The sequence below is a fragment of the Corvus hawaiiensis genome, chromosome 4 (genome assembly GCF_020740725.1).
Source record: "Corvus hawaiiensis isolate bCorHaw1 chromosome 4, bCorHaw1.pri.cur, whole genome shotgun sequence".
Lineage (NCBI taxonomy): Eukaryota > Metazoa > Chordata > Aves > Passeriformes > Corvidae > Corvus > Corvus hawaiiensis.
In genome coordinates, this window is record NC_063216.1 from 31,907,720 (window position 1) to 31,925,666 (window position 17,947).

A 17,947-nucleotide genomic window follows, 5' to 3' on the forward strand; every position below is an offset into this window, starting at 1 on the left:
TTACCCACTGGTGCACAGGTGGGATCCCACGAGCAAGAACTCATGTGTTTGGATGTGATAATCTGTATATTCATACAAAAGTATTTGGAAGAATGGAGATTGGCACGTATGTTAAACTAATGCCATTGAGCCTGACACAGGCACTGCAAAATTTCTAGCCTATTGGTATCGAACAGGCAAAACAGGTCTTCACTAGACACTGTGTATCGAATTTAAATGAGAAATGTCCAGAAAAGCACAAGAATTAAAAGTCTCTACCAAATCAGAAAAAAAGTCCCTCAGATCCAGTACTTTGTCTCCAGATGTAGCCAGTAATGGTTGCAAAGGACAAGATACAAATTATGTACATAACAGCATGTCACTAACATATCTAGTAGCTTCCAGTGATTTGCACTCAAGGACATCCTGAGCCAGAGCTGATGTCTTTGTGTACAATAGCACTTGGTAATTTTTTCCTTCATGATGCTTTGAGACACTTTCTGAACCTATAGAGACCTTCACTATCTGTGGTACCCTTAGTAAAGGAGTTCACACAATAAACCCTCATACCTAAAAGAGGAATAAATAGATCCATGACCTTTCTCTCTCAGAATGCATAAAAGCCCCCACCTCATTTCACTTGCTGCTGCCTGCACGTTTCCTCAGTGCTTCCCTTGGAAGAGACAAGAATACTATATTGACAAAAGTAACCTATTCCTATTACTTTTGGTGCTCCAAAGCAGAGGATGTTGTGGTCATTCATTTTTTGGCCAGTGGTAATCAGCTGCAAATGCTGGCTTCCAATTTAGAACATTGTTACTTGAAAACTATTAAAATGCCATATTATTTCTTACCTAGAGAGGTCGAAACACCTTCTATATTTAAATACAGTTATAAAATGCAGAGGGAGGGGGTTTTTCTTTTAAGTCAGTGTTACTTAAGAGCAGCATTTAAAAAATTCAGATAGGATATGGTGAAGATAAGTAGAAGTTACTGGAAGTTGGTTAAATAAATTTCCTGTGAACAGATAAAATAATCTTTACAATTACTCTGTTCCAGCAGTAGTTTCAAGATTAAAAAAATACAATTCACAGCCATTCTCTACACAAAAGATCAGAACCATAACTGCTGAAAATTGACCTTGTTCCCATAAGTCACCACATTTACTGCAGCTGGTCACAAGACCAACTTTCTGGGTCCTTGGGAGAAGCTCGGGTGGTCTTGTGTGCACTGTTTCAAGGAACTGTGTTTTCTTCCAGCAAGTAGTCTCTTTCCACATTTTGTGTTTGAGGCATCACCACCCCAAGTGTCAACCTCCAGCTTCTCTAGAGTGTTGGCAGCTGATCCCACCAGTAAAACCCATCTAGGTTCATTGAAACAATGGGGCTGAGGGCTTTACTGTGGAAAGAGACATAAAGTTCTTAGCCTTCATTACATAATTAGTGAGAAGGAACATTTTAGAGAAGACGAGGTAGCAGCTGGTTAAATGTTTTAGCCATCCGTGGGAAACCAGAGGAGGAGACTGCCTCATGCTCACTAATATCTTAACTGAGCATATTACATTTTGTGGGTTATTCAAAACGAAGTTTAGGTGGGGAATTATTGCCTCAGAAAAGCTGGCAGGACACACCTAGGACAGAAACTGGGTGATTAACCCAAAAGGTGCTCTGTCCAGCAGGCAGGGTCCAGACTTGGTATAACAGAAGCAGAGGGAGAACTGCAGATCCCCAAGGGATTCAAATGGAGAGATGCTACTAATTTATTTGTGGCAAATAAGGTTTCATTAACAAGAGGGTAGCTAGGACACCCCCATTCCCTCAGAGCAAAGTCCAGCTGTAGAAGCAAGGCCATGTCTCAGATTTGCAGTGAGTAGTAGCCTTGCTCTTGTTCCAGTGCTAGAGGCAGCAAGGCTGCAGGTGTGGGAGGGGGCACCCTCTCCAATTCTCACTCCCCATGCCCTGCACTCAGCTGCCTCCTTTAAGCTCCCTTTGGAGGATGGTGGCAGTGGCTGCCAAGGCTGTTCTGCACTCTTGGGGCTCCCGATGTGCTTGTCCTGGTTCTGCCTGCTGTTCCTCCGAGGGTTACTGTGCCTAGCTTCCCCTCTGCACACAGTGCTGGGCACTCAGCTCCTGGCCATGCCAGACTTCAGAAGATGTCAGCACAGAGATGTCCTTATCGAGGATGCAGCCTTGTATGGTTAGACAGAAATGTCAGTGGTGTATTGTGAGAACTGGAGCTATAAATACAGAAAATAAGGGTGACTTTGGTATGTTTTCCCTTTAAAATTTTTATTGGACTTTTTAGAGCCAGAAATATCAGAAAGCTGCTTTAATGACAATGGCATTCTTCAAGAGTCTCTGCAAAAACTGAGCCCTAAAACTTCTGCACTACTAGCTCATGCTTCTCCAGCCTTGAGGCAAAATCATTCTGAGTCAGGTTGTGAGAAGTAAAAAACCTTTTGAGCTTCCCATTTCTGACTCTGAAACACAGGGAAGTTCCCCATCCATAGAAACATTTAGAGGCTTTTCCAAAGCTGATGGAAGAGGAATCATAGGATTAGTAGTACCTGACATCTGAATGCAGAGCATAAGGAGTCCAGCTGCCTCCCACAACCCATCCTGTCACGCAGAAGGGGAGCAATACTATAGTACCTGGTGCCAGGAGCAGCACAGAGGGGTCCATGATGCTCATCCACAATGACATCTTTGTATGTCAGGATAAATTCTCCCTACATGGAAGTATTTCCTAGAGTAGGAAAATGAGTAGTAAGCCCCTCCCCAGCTGCTGGGATGGACTTACTTGGAAAAAAGCAGTGTTATAACATGAGTTTCATCTTTTGGCAGCTGTTCCATAAATAAGAGCTTCCTCTTCCTGGAAGCAAAGACAAGGGGTTTTGTGAAAATATTTTGTACCTTTAACATTATCAAGTATTATTCAAGTATTTTCCAAAACTGCAGAAGAAAACAGCTGCTGGGTCCTGGTTTTGACCAGAGGAAGTCATAGTCAGGACTTGGAATTATACAAGCACAGAGATACAAATAGCTTGTTTTTATTTATTTTGTTTTCTGAAATCTATAAAAATAAACATCTTCAAGACTATGAGGCTTTGCCAAAAGTTAAAAATATAACTGAAGAAGAAAGCAGCAGCCACAGACTGTTTCTAACCCAAATTTAACATTAAAAAAACCCGGCCTAGCCACAGCGGAGGAACCAGTGCTTTCCACTGTACAAACTCACTTAGCTCTCACCTCACCTCACCAAGAAAATGTTTGAATGCAAAAAGAAATTAAGAACATAATTCATTATCATACTCTAAATGTCACATAGACCTTTTGTTGTCTATCAGGTGCTTTTTGTCATGCATGCTCCACTGTCTTGACCTGAAAACCACACTTTCTGTCTCAAATAACCTATTAAAGGTTATTAATTGTGAGGCAACACCCTGATTTTTCTGCTGAAGGGCATGCTGTGTCCCAGGAACATGCAAGGCACAAGCAAAGAGAATTATTAAATGATTTTCAGTCTGTGGTCTACAGTCTGCAGGGACTTCATGAACTATTTCTAAAGAATCCAGGAAAAACAATCAAGGCAAGCAAGATGCTTGTCACTATGCTTTGATTTCATGGTCAGCCCACTAGAAAAAAATTTTGAAATGTTTAGGGAAAAGATAGAAGAATTCATCCAAGGTTGGAGGCAGGCTAGAAAAGTCCATGAAGCCATGTAAAGAGCAGGAACTTGTTTCATACATACTACTTTCTGGGCTATAAGTGTTTCAACTAGCTGAAACATGAACCTATGGTAATTTTATATAGCTTCTCAGCAGCATTTTGCAGTCCATGCAGAATTCTTGCTGCTGCACCAATTTTCTCAGCAGCATCCATGCCAGATAGCTTAAAGCTAGTGCAGTGGTTTCATCACCTTTCAGTGATACTTTATTTCAGCTGTTGTCATTTCAGTGAGCCAAGAGGCTTTGCTTTTACCTTAAAAGTAGGAACATTGTTGAACTTTCTGGTTTTTGCATTACAGATCTGCTATGCTGATTTACATAGCCAGCCCCAGATCTTCTTGACTCATTAAGCATCACCAGATCTACTCCATGTTGTCCTAATCTGGGTACAGCTATCTTGCAACAGAGAGACTAAAATAACCTCAGCTGTCTTAGTATTTGTCATGTTGTCTGTTATACCACAGCTCTGTTTGGTGCAGAAACAGGCAACAGAGCCTGGTGCAAAGGCTACAAAGTTAATGCCCAGCAAAATAGCTCTGCATTGAGAAACAGCCTATCACCTCAGCACAGTAGCCTGGTCAGCTAATTTTCCTGCAGAGAAAAGGAGTCACCAGTGAAACTGCTGTGCTGTTCTCTAGGTTCAGACTGCTATCTCAGCACAGCACTGCTCAGGTATTGCAGCTCTAATTGGAGCCAGCCCAGTACATCTGAGCTATGAACTACAGACATGACAGCCATGTGCCAGTCCAGAAATCACTGAAGGGATGCAGAGTATTTTACACAGACCACATCACCTCTACACAACAAGCTTCCACAAAGAAGTAAACGAGAAAATAACAAAATATTTTTCCATCTCTTGTGCTGTGGAAATTTAAATCCGAGTTCATGGTCTTTAAGATGCTATGCAATCAGGATAGCTGATCTCTAAAAGCTCCTGCTTATTGATGCAGTGCTGTAGGATCAGAGCTTGCCATCAGTAGGCACGAACTGCCTGCTCACCTTCCCTTTTGTAAAACAAAATTTTTCGCTCCCTAAAGCATCTTCCCCATCAGCTTTTCTCACTTCCTCCCCTGCCATTCTGGAAAGCTGGTCACTGTTCCTCCAGCACTGGTGTCATATTGTTGCTCACAATCAGCCTGCATTCTACAATTTTGGGGTGTAACAGAGGGAAGGAAGACTTCTAGCCGCACTGTATCTTACAGAGATCTTTCTAAGACACAAGACCCTTCAGAACCTGGTTATCCCAGGGCTTCCATATCCTGGATGGCTGAGTATTAAATCAGAGGCAATCTTTGCTGCAAGTCACAAACTCAGACACTGTACTAATACTAAAACACATCAGCCCTGCTACCACTGCTCTTCCACCAGGCCCTAATCACCCCAGATGGCAATGCTTTCATTAACTTCTCTGTTCTCTGAGTACAGCCAATCTCTTAGTTTATAGCTAAGGAAAAATTAATTATTATTTCATTTTAAAAAATCAGAAAAAGTAATTGAGTTATTAAGTAAACCCCAAGTTTACAAAACAGCCACACAGCCAGCGATGTCAAGTCAAGAGTGAGGAGGAAGGAGAAGGGATTAGACACATCAGCCCTAGACAGACTGCCACGTCCCTACCTTGTTCTTGTTCATGTACTTAGACCCCAAGGTAATCTCTCTGATTTAGAAAGGTTTTGAGTCAGACCTCTGAAGGCTGGAAGCACCACTGTGGGCTTGCCCTGAATCCTTCCCTAGGGTTCACTGTCGGAAGATAGTCGAAACACAACAAGAGTGTTGTGAAACCTTGGGGCTGGCCCTTATGTTCTAAGCTCTTTCAGAAGCTGAGGAAGGAATTTCTCTTACTTCTGCTGCCCCTGAAGTTAGAAAAAGACAAGTGAAAAATGTCCTGTGAAAAATCAGTGAAACCAGTAGAAAACTGGTAGTCTGGGTAGAAGACCGTGTGGACACAAGCATGGCACGGGCAACAGCAGCAGGGATTAGCCAAAGGGAAGGGGAGGACAGGGCAGGGAGGGAAAATGTGGCAGAGGGAAAAAGGGAGAGAAATTATTATCTGGAGCTCAAGTTCTGCCCTAGATGTGACCATCTCTGTGGACATGGTTATGACAGATTCACAGAACAGTAAAAATCTAGAGGAGCCGCTTTGCTGGGTGGAGGGACAGCCCCTGCAGCCCCCAGCCCTCTGATGGGGGTTGGATTGAGCCCCCTTCACACATCATCTTCCTATATTTGGTTACACAGGCAGCATGGTACAGGTCTCCAAGGATGGGATTCATCTCTCCTGGCTTTAGGTACCTACAGCATGACTGCCAAGGAGGATCTAGTCAACAAAACCACTGGAGCTGAAAGACGTATTCATCTAACCAAACACAGGCATCTGCTTCAGCATGAGATGAGTTGTGCTCTAGTCTCAGCAACACTGATTAACTCTTTATGAACAAGGGAAAAACCCTAAGGTGTCTAGCTCAGACATGGGCATTTGCATGTGATTAGAGGTCAGTGCCATACTCAGAATCCAAAAATAAAGTAGACTGGAATGCAGTGAGGACCAATCCTGGCAAAACAATGACAGTGATAGTCACTGTCACCAACACATAGCTGAGGAATATGGATAAAAATAAAACCTGTGGGAACAAAACAAAATCTGAAAGTACTACAATAACTGTTGGTTAAATAGCACAATATTTACTGGCATTGCCATAACATCCAAAAACCTTTAGCAGGGTTCAAAGCTTTGCTGTGCTAAGCACTGCCCAACCATATAACAAAAAGACACTCCTGATCCCTGGAGATCATGTGCAGGAGCAGTAAGATCCATATGTGGTCACTGCCCATTTTCTGTGACTCCTTTTTTCCCCAACCATTTCCAAAAGTTTCTCAGCACTGCCCATTTCTCTCAAGGGATTGTGCTGGACTACAGTAACATGATATGGGCAAGCATTTGTGTTAAAACAGGGTTGCCTCAGAAAAAGGCATTTATTGTTGCTTGCAAACTTTCTGGCATTGCAAGGCCAGGTTCATACCATGACATTTCAGATTTCCTTTCAGGGGATCTCACGTTGTTTCAACATGTCTCAAGAACTTCAGCCTAGACTTTAAAACAGATGGAAGTTACAAAGAAAAATATTAGAATTATTCCCCAAGTATGTGAGGAAACTTTTTTATATATACAAGAACCAGAACATTTGGAGGAAAATAGGGAAGAAACATATTTACAGACCTCCTTTATAGCTCAGTAAACAGAGAAAGGAATTTAAACATTAAGACAGGCTCAAAGCAACTTGTTGAAGAAAGCAGAAAAGTATTTTAAATTTTTTTTTACTTTTTCTGTACAGCAGGCTTGAGTTCAGGTGTGTGTCAAGTACCCAGCTCCACATATCTTCAAGAACTATTATGTTTAGTCTTTAAAATAAAGTCTTTTAAAATATTTTTAATCCACATAGAAGACTTTTAATACACAAGGGTTTCTTTGCACTTGCAAATGAAATCTTCAAAGAAAGCCCAGGAGGCTTATTAAAGTTGGAGCTGGAAAAAAAAAAGAAGAAACCTAAGCACAGACACAAGATCAGTATTGGCTGCTAGGGATGTCACGCTGTGAGACGGCCCGAGTGAATAAAATGTCTGCAAAGAGCAGAAAAGAACAAAGTAGAAATAACTGGATTTAATGGAGCTTGCCTGACATGGAGCTTCTCAAATACCTGTAAAAATTCATAGAGATTTACTAAATCCCTTAAGTAAGTCAGTCGTGTAAGTATCCAGAGAGTATATTATTTTTATTTAGCTAGAAGTATCTGGAATACATATATTCTTAAACAGTTTGCTTTCTGTAAAATGGAGGATGCACCTCTGAGACTTGTGCAATCAAAGCAAAACATGGAAATTAAGTCAGAAATAGGAAAACGTGTCAATGGTTGCATCAGAGAGGAACAAACTGAAACAAACTTTCAGTGCAGCATTTTATCTTTTCGTAAGCTATATTATAGCCAAAGGAAAACAGCAAAGAAAGGAATCAGGTCAATTCAAGACATGATTTATTTTGAACCTTCTCTGTAGCATGTTTAACATTAGCACGTTTCACTGTGCTGCTAAGAATAGTCCTATAGAAACCCAGAGAAATTTAAAGCATGTGTGCATGTTTGCACTGGGCGAAAGGCACCTCACACAAACCAAGTCTTCATTATTGCAACATAAAGTGACATTTAGACTCCTTCTTTGCCTCCAGGGACAGAGTCTTACTGAGTAATGAATAGGTATTTAAATCATTAGCACTGAGGAGAAAAATTTGCACAAAAGATGGACTTCATGGAAGAAAAGGCAGTTCAGACGGTTTGTTATGGCTCTCAGTAAGCAGATGGCCATGAAAGTTAGCTCAATACAAATACTGATACTGTTTTGCTGGCTTTGACATATTTAAACTGCATGCTGGAAGGTGTTTGAGCATTCACATCTGAGTGCCATGCCCAAATGAAACTGCTCTTATTTGCAGCACAACCAGCATTTGTACATAGAAATGCAACAAGAAATGCAGGGCTCGTCTTCCCTGCAGAGTTAAATTAACTTTGTAATGTTGTAAATTGAATGTTGCTTTTATATTAAGTCGTGCTGACACACAATAACCTCACTCAAGCACGACGTAGGACAGACACAAGATAGATTAGTGTTGTCAGCCCTCACGCACCTTCCCCTAAATTCCATGCATGAAAAAAGGATGAAATTCTGCCAGAATTCACAGTGAAATGGTTTACAGAACAATCTCTTGTATCTTTTCTGGTAATTGCAACCCAAAATGATCCCTGCAGTTCTCTGCCTCAGCAATCTGTCAGCAGCTCCCTTTCTCTTTTATCTTACAGCAGAAGCAGCAGAAGAAAAAACTTTGGTTTTTTCCCCCCAAAACTGTGTGTTTGTGCAATTAATAGGGGTTTGCACACTGACAGATCAGTATGCTGCAAAAGTTTAATCTTGATCACGTGTGGGCATATGACAGCATTTCTGTCAAATCAGACAGGGCACAGGATGGAGTTTTCACTGTCTTTTCCTATTAACATGAAGTTTATGTCAGCCAGGGGAGAGTGGATGACACCCGATCTCTCACAAAGCCGAGCGGTATGAATTTAACCCCTTATATTGCTCTGAACAGATCAAAGAGGGCAGAAGGAGTCTATGGCAGGTCAACACTTTGCAGCCTGGGGCTGTGCCATTCTGGATGCCATGAGGACAGCCCAAAAAGGAGGACTGAACGAGCCAGCCAAGGCCTCACAGCAGCACACAATCCCAGATGTCAGCTTACACCGGCAATTTTAAAATGGATTTGCACTTGGCACCCTTCTTTGAGTCATGTCGCACCAGCCTATGGTGCTACTCTTCATTGCTTTACCTCACACGAGATTACCTCAGAGCGAAATAATTCAAAACACAGTTCTGAAATAGCTCTGCTTGTACACCGCAAATGTTCCACCCTAAGGTATACAAGGCACACAGGAAGCACTTGCCTCCCTGGATCAAGAAGGGAAGCTCAGAGCCATCTCCTGCCCTTCCCTGACAGACTGCTACCATCTTGTGGCCATTCTTGTTCTCTCTGTTGGCAACAGCACCCGACCTTTTTAAAAGCCAATTCTGTTTTCCCCTGTTCTTTTAGCTGTTCTACTAGAAATGAATGATTCTTAGGGAAAGAAGTAGCAAACCCAAAGCACTTTATGTGTACTGTGACACTGTAAAATGGATAAAATTAAAGAAAAACGTGCCAAAACCATTTTTCATAAAGTTTACACAAGGATCTGAAAATAGCACCTATCACTTCATTTTGCAAAAGCAAATAAAACTCTTATAAGGAAATATAACACAGATCCTTTAAAAACAAATAAATAGCTCATGAAGAACAATATCTTTAGTATCAAACAAAGCTTTAGTGCATTCACCCTAAACTCCTGCCACCCTTGATTCACTCAGAAACAAATTAAGACTTAGAGAGAGAAACAGTTTTCAACATAAAGCTTAAAGAAAACATTTTAAATCAAGCTGCTACCAACATAAGCATTTCTTCCCAAGAAATAATACAAAAATTCTCACCAGAGGTACCCAAAGTTTCCTGGAGATCCCAGGCTAAAGTTTAGGCTGTGAAGTTTCCCCTGTCAGCAGCAAACTTTAGAGCTCATGTAAGGGATAATGCTGCCCAGTGGACAGGACAGATTTATGATATAGTTTTCATTGGCAGTTCTTCCACTCCAAACTCTGGGAAAAGTCATTCCTGTTTCCTATCTCTGTCATCTCTGCCTCTCCTTTTCACCTCTCTAGAAGAAGGGTAGACTCTTAGCAAAACACTGCACCTTACACATGATTCCAATTGAGATGATGATTTTTTAGTATCATGATGATAGAAATAAAATTGGATAATTGCAATATGAGCATATGACTGAGTTTATTTGGTTTGTGGTTAGATTACAGAAATTAATGTTTATACAAGGGAAGTAAACCTGATCATTTGACCGGCATTTTGGGAAAAGAAAAAAGTAATTCTGGAAATCACAGGATATTGATCATTTAATATTAATTTTTATCCTGCAAAACATTTTAAGGCTTTTTCAGGATTTTTCCCCACTATTTGCTCATATTACAATGGTTTTCTTGCAGCACACAGTAGTACTGTAAATATAGTTATATTAAACACACAATTTTAGTTCATTTTAAGTAGGGGAGCATTATGGTTTGAGTATTTTTTTCTCAGAGACATAATTTATCTCGAACATTTTAGTAGCATGGCACAGATGTTCCACACCTGCTTGCCTCTCAGGGCCACCTTCACTATGGAGAGAAACACATCTGTTGCTTTCCAGTGCTGAAGGTGCAGAGTCTGACCCTAGAGGGGGTTGTATAACCGCATGTGGAGTGTGATAATGACAGGGAGGAAACAACTTTTCCACCTGTATGAAGAACCAATGGTCAGTCCCTCGTGTCATCTACAGACTGATGCAACCATAACAAACATTGCTGGTAGAGAGGCCATGGCATTCGTCTTGTGGCAGTGAACAGCAGAACCCCCATGACTGTTTAGCCCTGGAGAGACTATTTGTGGAGCTCGTAGGTGTTCTGTTACACCCATGATCAAAAGCACACAGGAACACGTTGAGCACTCTAAAGGGCAGGTTTGAGTTACCCCTCCTCTGCTCAGTAGAGAACACGCTTACCACCTACAGTCCCTTCTGTAGCCACATATCCCCTTCGTGACTTGCTTTGGCCAAGGTCCAGGGGGCTGGACTGTCATGCCTGCCTGCAATTCAGAGAAATCCTGGCCATGTATATTCACACATAACCAACTTGGACTCCCGTGTTAGCCAAGGAACTCACCATTGGTGCCTCTATAACCAGTGGAGGAAAAGCAGCTCTTCCAGAGAGCAAACCCAAGCAGATACAAAATTCGGTGTTTTGGATGGTTCCTCACGAGTATATATCTTCATGGACAAAAGAGGAAGCTGGAAGAGTCCAGCCAGTTTGCTTAGATCGCTGTGACCTCCAACACCACAGTTATTCCTTAACTCCTGCACAAATTGACCTTTCTGTTGGGCCTTCATGGTATAACCCACCAGATTTTCCTGCTCATGCCTCCTCAAACAGCTGAAAAGCACCCTGTCTCAGTTATACAGGGGCATGAGCACACTATCCAGGCATGGGATAATGACGGAGTACATGATTATGGACATTAGGCTTAATTCTTCTGCAGGCCATAAAATAGACCAAAAGAGGTAGCTCTTCTCTCTGAAAATAAACAAAATCAAGCTATCCTACTATCAACTTTCAATTTTATTTTAGTATTTAAATGTAATTAGCTTAGGATGAAGACCACCCCCAGCTAATTTGTGACACAAGACAGTCGGCACTGTTCTTACATATTAAGACCCTGTCAATTATTCCCTTACATTTTCCTGGTAGAACCTCAGGGTGGAAGAAAAGATAAGGGAAAATACATTAATGATCACATTACTGTGAAGCTCTGAACAAAATTGGAGGTTGGTCTACTCATACTTAATGGTTCTTGACCTAGCTGAGTATTTATCTCAGTCTCACCTTGCAGCTCACCCTTAACCACCAGTTACTGAGCCAGCCATCCCTTAGAGTTAGGTATCCACTACAGTTTAAAAATGGGTTCATCAGTTTTGTGTTTAATTCCTTTACTTCTCATATATGATGTCATCTACACTTGAAACCAGATCCTTCAGATGAAGATCTTTTGTTTATTATGGGTTTTTGTCCGTTGTGAAGAGAATTAAATCTAGAAATCAGGCCTAAAGCAATGAGAATTTTTTTTCTAGTAAAAAATAAGTGCTACTGCTGCTGCTATCTGATTCAGACCCAAAGCAAATACAAATTTGCATGAAAACAAACTTCTATCTTTTGGCCTGATATGAGCAGATAGTAGGAAGGATGGGGAATGCTTTGAAAGCGGATCCTTTCATATCTATGATCCTATGACAAGTAATTAACTCTGAGCAATGTTGCAGTCAGTGCACAGTACCAGCAGTCCCAATCATCCAATTAATAGATTTTTTCCAAAGCCTTTTCTCTGCCTATCATTCAAGTGGCTTTTCCCAGCTTTGAAGAATTCCTGGCTGACAAGCAAGTAACCCCCCACCAGCTTCAGATGTCTCTTTGTTACCCCTAAAACATGGTTTGTCCAGCTGTAGGCCTGCATTCCTACACAGAACACCTCCTTGCTGCTGTCTGTATAAGCCTGTGTTCGTACCACACAAAGGCAAACAAAATAAACTAAGTTAGCCACACATGTCAATTAGAGAAATTGCTATCACAGCTAAACTAAGTGAAACAAAGCTGCAGGCAGATAAAGTTCAGACTTTAGTCCTGAGGTCTTACAGATTCAGTGTAAATCTCATGTCCTGTTATTAGCAATGTCAACACTGTATTTCAGGGATACAGGGTTAAATATAAATGTCAGCTAATAAATAACTGCTTTTATGCAGTCTGTACAGAAGTCCTAGTGCAAGCCTATTCTGAGATAGTGAAAACTAAGGCAGTTTGTGTGCTTTATGTATACAACAAATTGCAATTCAGAAATAATAAAAAAATTTGAAATGCATAGAGGTGGGACTGAGACATCTGTGCCCTTATTCTGCTACCTTTTCCAGAGTGGATGCACCCTACCCCTGAATCATTGTACACTACAACAGGTTTGGAGTCAGTGCTGCCATAGCAAACTCCTGAAAAAGGAGTTTTTATTTAGAACTGATTTATCTAGGAGATGGTGGGAACAGCCTAAGAAATCTTGCTGTCAGATGTAGATACATGAAGTACTTGCTGTGATCTCCTTTACAAATATCATTCAAAGCTTGATGAATCAATATGATTTTCTATGTTATTTTAAAGAGCACTTGGAAATAAATTATTTTCCTGTGGGCGGGGAAAGAAATTAGTTACACAGTTACATATCTGCCTCATCATCTTTAAGTTCTGTTTGTACTGTTACTTGTCTCAGAAGCCCAGATCAGCTCAAGCCATTGTTCTCAGTGAAAAACAATATGAACCAGCTTAAAATTAGTTTGTTGAGAACATACGAACAAAGAAAGATAAGAGCCAAAAAAGTAAGTGAAAAATGAGAGATGTGTAACTGCAATATCAACACTGAAGTCAGTGTTGGAAGAATATTTTGTTTTATAAACAGAACCTGCTCAGACTGGATCAGTTCTTGAATACAGGCTTCTCTGTCTGGCAAGGATTCATTGGACAGAGCTGAAGGAAGTTAGTTGCCTTATTCTATTGTTGCTGGTTGAGTATCAGAGTTATTCATTCTTTCCTGTGTTTGCTAAGTTGATCCAGTTGCCTTGGATGAACTTGGAACTTCTGGCAGTTGTTGATTTTGGTCCTGGGATACTTTTACATGGATAAGAAAGGATTATAATAATTTTGCAATCCTAGGATAACTAGTTGTGGCCACAAAATGTTCAGAAGAACAAAACTGAAAGGGATCTGGTACCTTTCTTGAGGCCAACACAGTTAGTCAAGGTTTGCAATAGACAGAAAAGCACTGGTACTCTTTGAGGTAAGTTTATTCAGAAATTAGCTACTTCTGCAGTATGGGCATATTACCTCTCACAAGTAGGTTGCTAGACTTGCTACCCAGGAAAACTGGTAACTGCTGTGCAGGAAGGAACCTCTGTCCTTTGCAACTGGACACACTAATTTATTGCAAGGGACAAGATGTGGAGGAACACTCTGAATCCCAGCTCCCTGCCTTTTTGTAAACAAGGACAGGGATTTCTCTTACAGTCTTTTAGTTGCTGTTCTTTAAAAATTCAACTTTCCATATTTTTTATTACTGACTTGAACTTCGTGCACAGGCAACTGGAAGTGATTTTTATTTCAGCCTGTACAGCTCTTCAGCAAAGGGGGTGTTGTAGTATTCTGGTTTTCAGGCTTCATTAATGAAACTTTCCAACCAGGGAGAAGAAAACTGATGCCTTTAAGTGTGGCCAGTTGACCCTCCTGCTCCTGAGGAATGACAGGCATGCAGTTAGCAATTCCTGAGATAGCAAGCATCAAGCTGCAGTAGAACATGAGTGCTTGCTTAGCACTAAATGTGTTCTCTAGGTGGTAATCATGTACAAAAACTCAAGACATTTCTTAAGCACCTCCTTTTAAAGCATAGTGTGGAGAATGCTTTTAGAAGCTCTAGTTATTACCAGAAGTTCTAATCAAGATACCAGTTGCATTACTGACATGTTTGGTGAGATTAGGCATCTTTTCCCAGCAGTTGCTTAGACTTTGATTTATAACAGTGTGAATCAGATTTGCACCTGATTCACTGTAGGGTGCTTTTTCATGGCAGTGCACATTATTTGACACTACCTCATACTACAGTGCTAACCAGCATCACACTGCCTGCTCTCTGCCTGCTAATGCTGTGTTTGAGTACTGGCTGACCCCACACCGACCTCCACACAAGCAGACACACAGTGGTACTACTTCCAAGCAAGCCATACGCAGGCAGGGATGCTGTAGTGCTTCATTACTGTCAACTTTGCCAAGTAAACAGCCTGTACAAATATGGCTTGTGGCCACTGTTGTACTCAGAAACCAGTGCTAAGGAACAGCATGAGAAATGGCTGGTAGAGGACTGGAAATTAATCAAGTACTACCAAAACAGTGTGGGGCAAGACAGACATCATTATTTCTCACTCACTTGGGTGTTCCAGTTCCAAGACACCTGCTACTTTGTCCACTACTATTATTACACCTGCAAGAACCTGCAGGAGTACCTGATGACCATCTCTAAAGGTCCAGTGCTGTCCAAATTCTGCAAGATTCACATCTCATGCTGTTCACTGTGAAATACGGTGTATATTTTAACTATCACCATCACTACCCCCCTCCAAAAGTGGCAAGGGCACTGAGCAGAAGGCTGCAATACTGATAGTGAGGGTGCATCCAGGAGAAACTAACAATTCCTGGATAATGAAGGGCTTTATGGATTTTATTCTTGGTGACTCAGGCAAAGCTCAACTCCTGAGAGACGATATTGTCTTGAAAGTGGTACCAATGTTGAATCCAGATGGTGTGATTGTGGGAAATCACCACTGCTGTTTAACAGGCCAGGAGCTGTACTTCAGATACAGATCTATCATGATGAAATGTTCCCCTTCTCTCTGGTATACCCAAAACATGGTCAAAAGGTAATCTCATTTTCTTTCCCTTTAGAATACCCTATTCTCCTTTCCACTATATCTTTGTTAGTTTGATGTCTCTATGTCCCTTATTATTTTGGTATTGCTTACATCTTTGCACTGCACCCAAGTCTTTCTGACTGCTTTGTTTAGGTTAAGTTTCTTTTCAGAGTGGTTTATTTTGTTCTTCAGTATTGTGCAGGTTTTCTTTAATATATTTTCTCCTTTCTGGTAATATCTTCAAAATAGAAGAATTTTCTTTAAAACATTTCAGCATATTTCTCCCCATGTCTTCTGAAAAAATCTACTTATCAAACTCCCTATTTCTTTCATTTTCTTCTTTTCTGGCATACAACCACTTTCCAGAATGAAGTTAGGTTCAGAATAGATCCCAGATGTCCTTTTAACAGCAAAGATTGCCAAGTTTTGCTTGGCAATCTTTGTATGTTTGTATGTTTTGCTACAAATGGCTTTGATTTCTTATGCAGACTTCCACTCACAAAGGCATTGATACACTGGATATAAAATTAAATCTTCTGGTATTAAACTAAACCTTCAACTGGTAAACCAAATCCCCCCAGTTTTACTTCTATAAAAAATTAACAAAAAAAAAAGACTCTTGTGCAGAAAGTCAGTGTCAGAATTAGTATATTTAATGTTTTTCATCTTGTTACAGCCTGTTTTAAATAATGTTTGTGTTCTTTCAAATGAATGTTTTGGCCTGTAGATCCCTAACTTACAGGAGACTGATGCTTCAGGCTGCAGACAAAACACCCATTTCAACATGAAGGACTTGGAGTCCATAGGACAGTATTTTCCCAATGTGTATTTTACGTTTTCCCAATGTTTATTTTACATTTTCCCAATGTGTGTTTACGGTGTAAACAACAAGCAGGTGAAGGAAGTTTCCCCTAGGCCTTTTTCCCTGCCTCATTAGTCCAGCTCTGAAAAACATAACAGTCTATAGGTTTATAGCAATAATAAAGTTGATAATGCCTTTCTTTAAGCAATACATTAAATTTGTGGTGTTTCTTATTATTATCTCTGCCTGAAGGAACATAAGAAGGTAGTGAAACAACAAGCCAGGGTGAATTCCAAGGTCCTGAATTCTGATGTGTTAAACTGGAATTCCAGGTCACTTAGAACTATTCAGATATGCCACAATTTATTATATGTTCTCTGTATCTCATAAAGAATGCCACAGTAAATGTTAGAAATGTTACTAAAATTAGACTTTTAAGAGTCACACTACTTAATTTAACAATTTTTAAAAGATTGCACACAAATTTTTTAGTCAAACCTTAACAGGCAGTTCATTGGAAGAAGCAAAGCTCTGTACCTACTCCAGGTGGCCTTCCTGAGGAGAGAAAAACTGTGTTGATACAGAGTTTGGTCTATTGCATCATTTAAATCAATATGCTTTTTTTTTGCAGCCTTACATTTTGCAGATCAATCTAGACACAATATAAGGTGTACTATTTGGTTTTGTGTAAACCTTATTTCATTAACCATGGAAGGCACTATTCTGATTCCTTTTAGCCAAAGTGGTTAAGTTCAGGATCTGCATGCTGACCAAACAATACACCTATTAAACAAGATCAGCTCCTCCTGTACAGACTGTGGATGACTTGGAGATCAGATGTGCAGGTGATTTAAGAGAGGTGGGCATTGTGTGTTATGAAGAGCTGTGCCCGTAATGTGGTCATTTATTAGGGAATAAATCTTTTGTACATTTTTTGGGGGGGAAACATTAATGGGTTGGATCTATCTCATTAAATTTAAGCCGTCCAGAGTACAGAAATCAAGATCTGAGCTTCACAACTGGTACTGAAATGCAAAGAAGCAAAAAGACACATGTATAAATTTAGATTAGATATAAGGAAAAAATTCTTCACTATGAGGGTGAAGACTCACCAGAACAGGCTGGTCAGAGAAGCTGTCGATGCTTTGTCCCTGGAAATGTTCAAGGCAGGTTGGATGGGACTTTGAGCAACCTGGCCTAGTGGAAGATGTCCCTGCCCATGGCAGGGGGGTTGGAACCAGATGATCTTTAATGTCTCTTCCAACCCTGACCACTCTATGATTCTGTGATGGTTCTATGACCTTGATGCATCATCAGAGGATTAGGTCAAATGAGAAGTGCAGACCAGTAGTATTCATTTTCCCTGTAGCTTAACCCCAATCATCTGAAGGCAGTTTTTGTTCCAAAGAAGGTGGCTTTCCACCTGTCAGCTTCTGCAGTACAGCTGAGCAAGCAGTCATAGGGTCAGGATGGGGAGGGCACCGGCGTTACGCAAGAAGTATCACGCCCATGTACTTTGGTGTCAGTCATACTTTGCAACACACAGTTCAGACTGTTCAGGAGTTGTGTTCTCCTCACACACTCTGAAAAGTCATCACACTGGCACTAAGGGCCCATTGCCTATACCTAAGCTCATAGACAAATGCAGCCTCAGATTTAAAAGAGTGATTTCACAGGAGGACAGTGAGACATTTTATTTTCCTGTAACCTTTATTTATTTGTTTTGCTGAGGAAAAAAAAAGGGTTGAAGCATGTTTTTCTCCTTGTTTACTTGGT

The 17,947-nt window shown here is 40.7% G+C and overlaps 1 long non-coding RNA gene across 4 annotated transcripts in view; it reads right to left on the reverse strand.

Annotated features, from left to right (window-relative positions):
• Nucleotides 1-17,947, reverse strand: part of LOC125324562 — a 29,234-nt gene that overhangs the window by 5,600 nt on the left and 5,687 nt on the right. For 2 of the 4 annotated variants that reach the window (XR_007203035.1, XR_007203036.1), the window contains exon 1: nt 9,770-9,944. The exons of 1 other annotated variant lie outside the window; for it this stretch is intronic. This is a non-coding gene — a long non-coding RNA (uncharacterized LOC125324562). Of the gene's footprint in view, nt 1-9,769; nt 9,945-16,669; nt 17,395-17,947 lie in introns of those variants that run through there. One more of the 4 variants, XR_007203037.1, reaches the window with a different exon arrangement.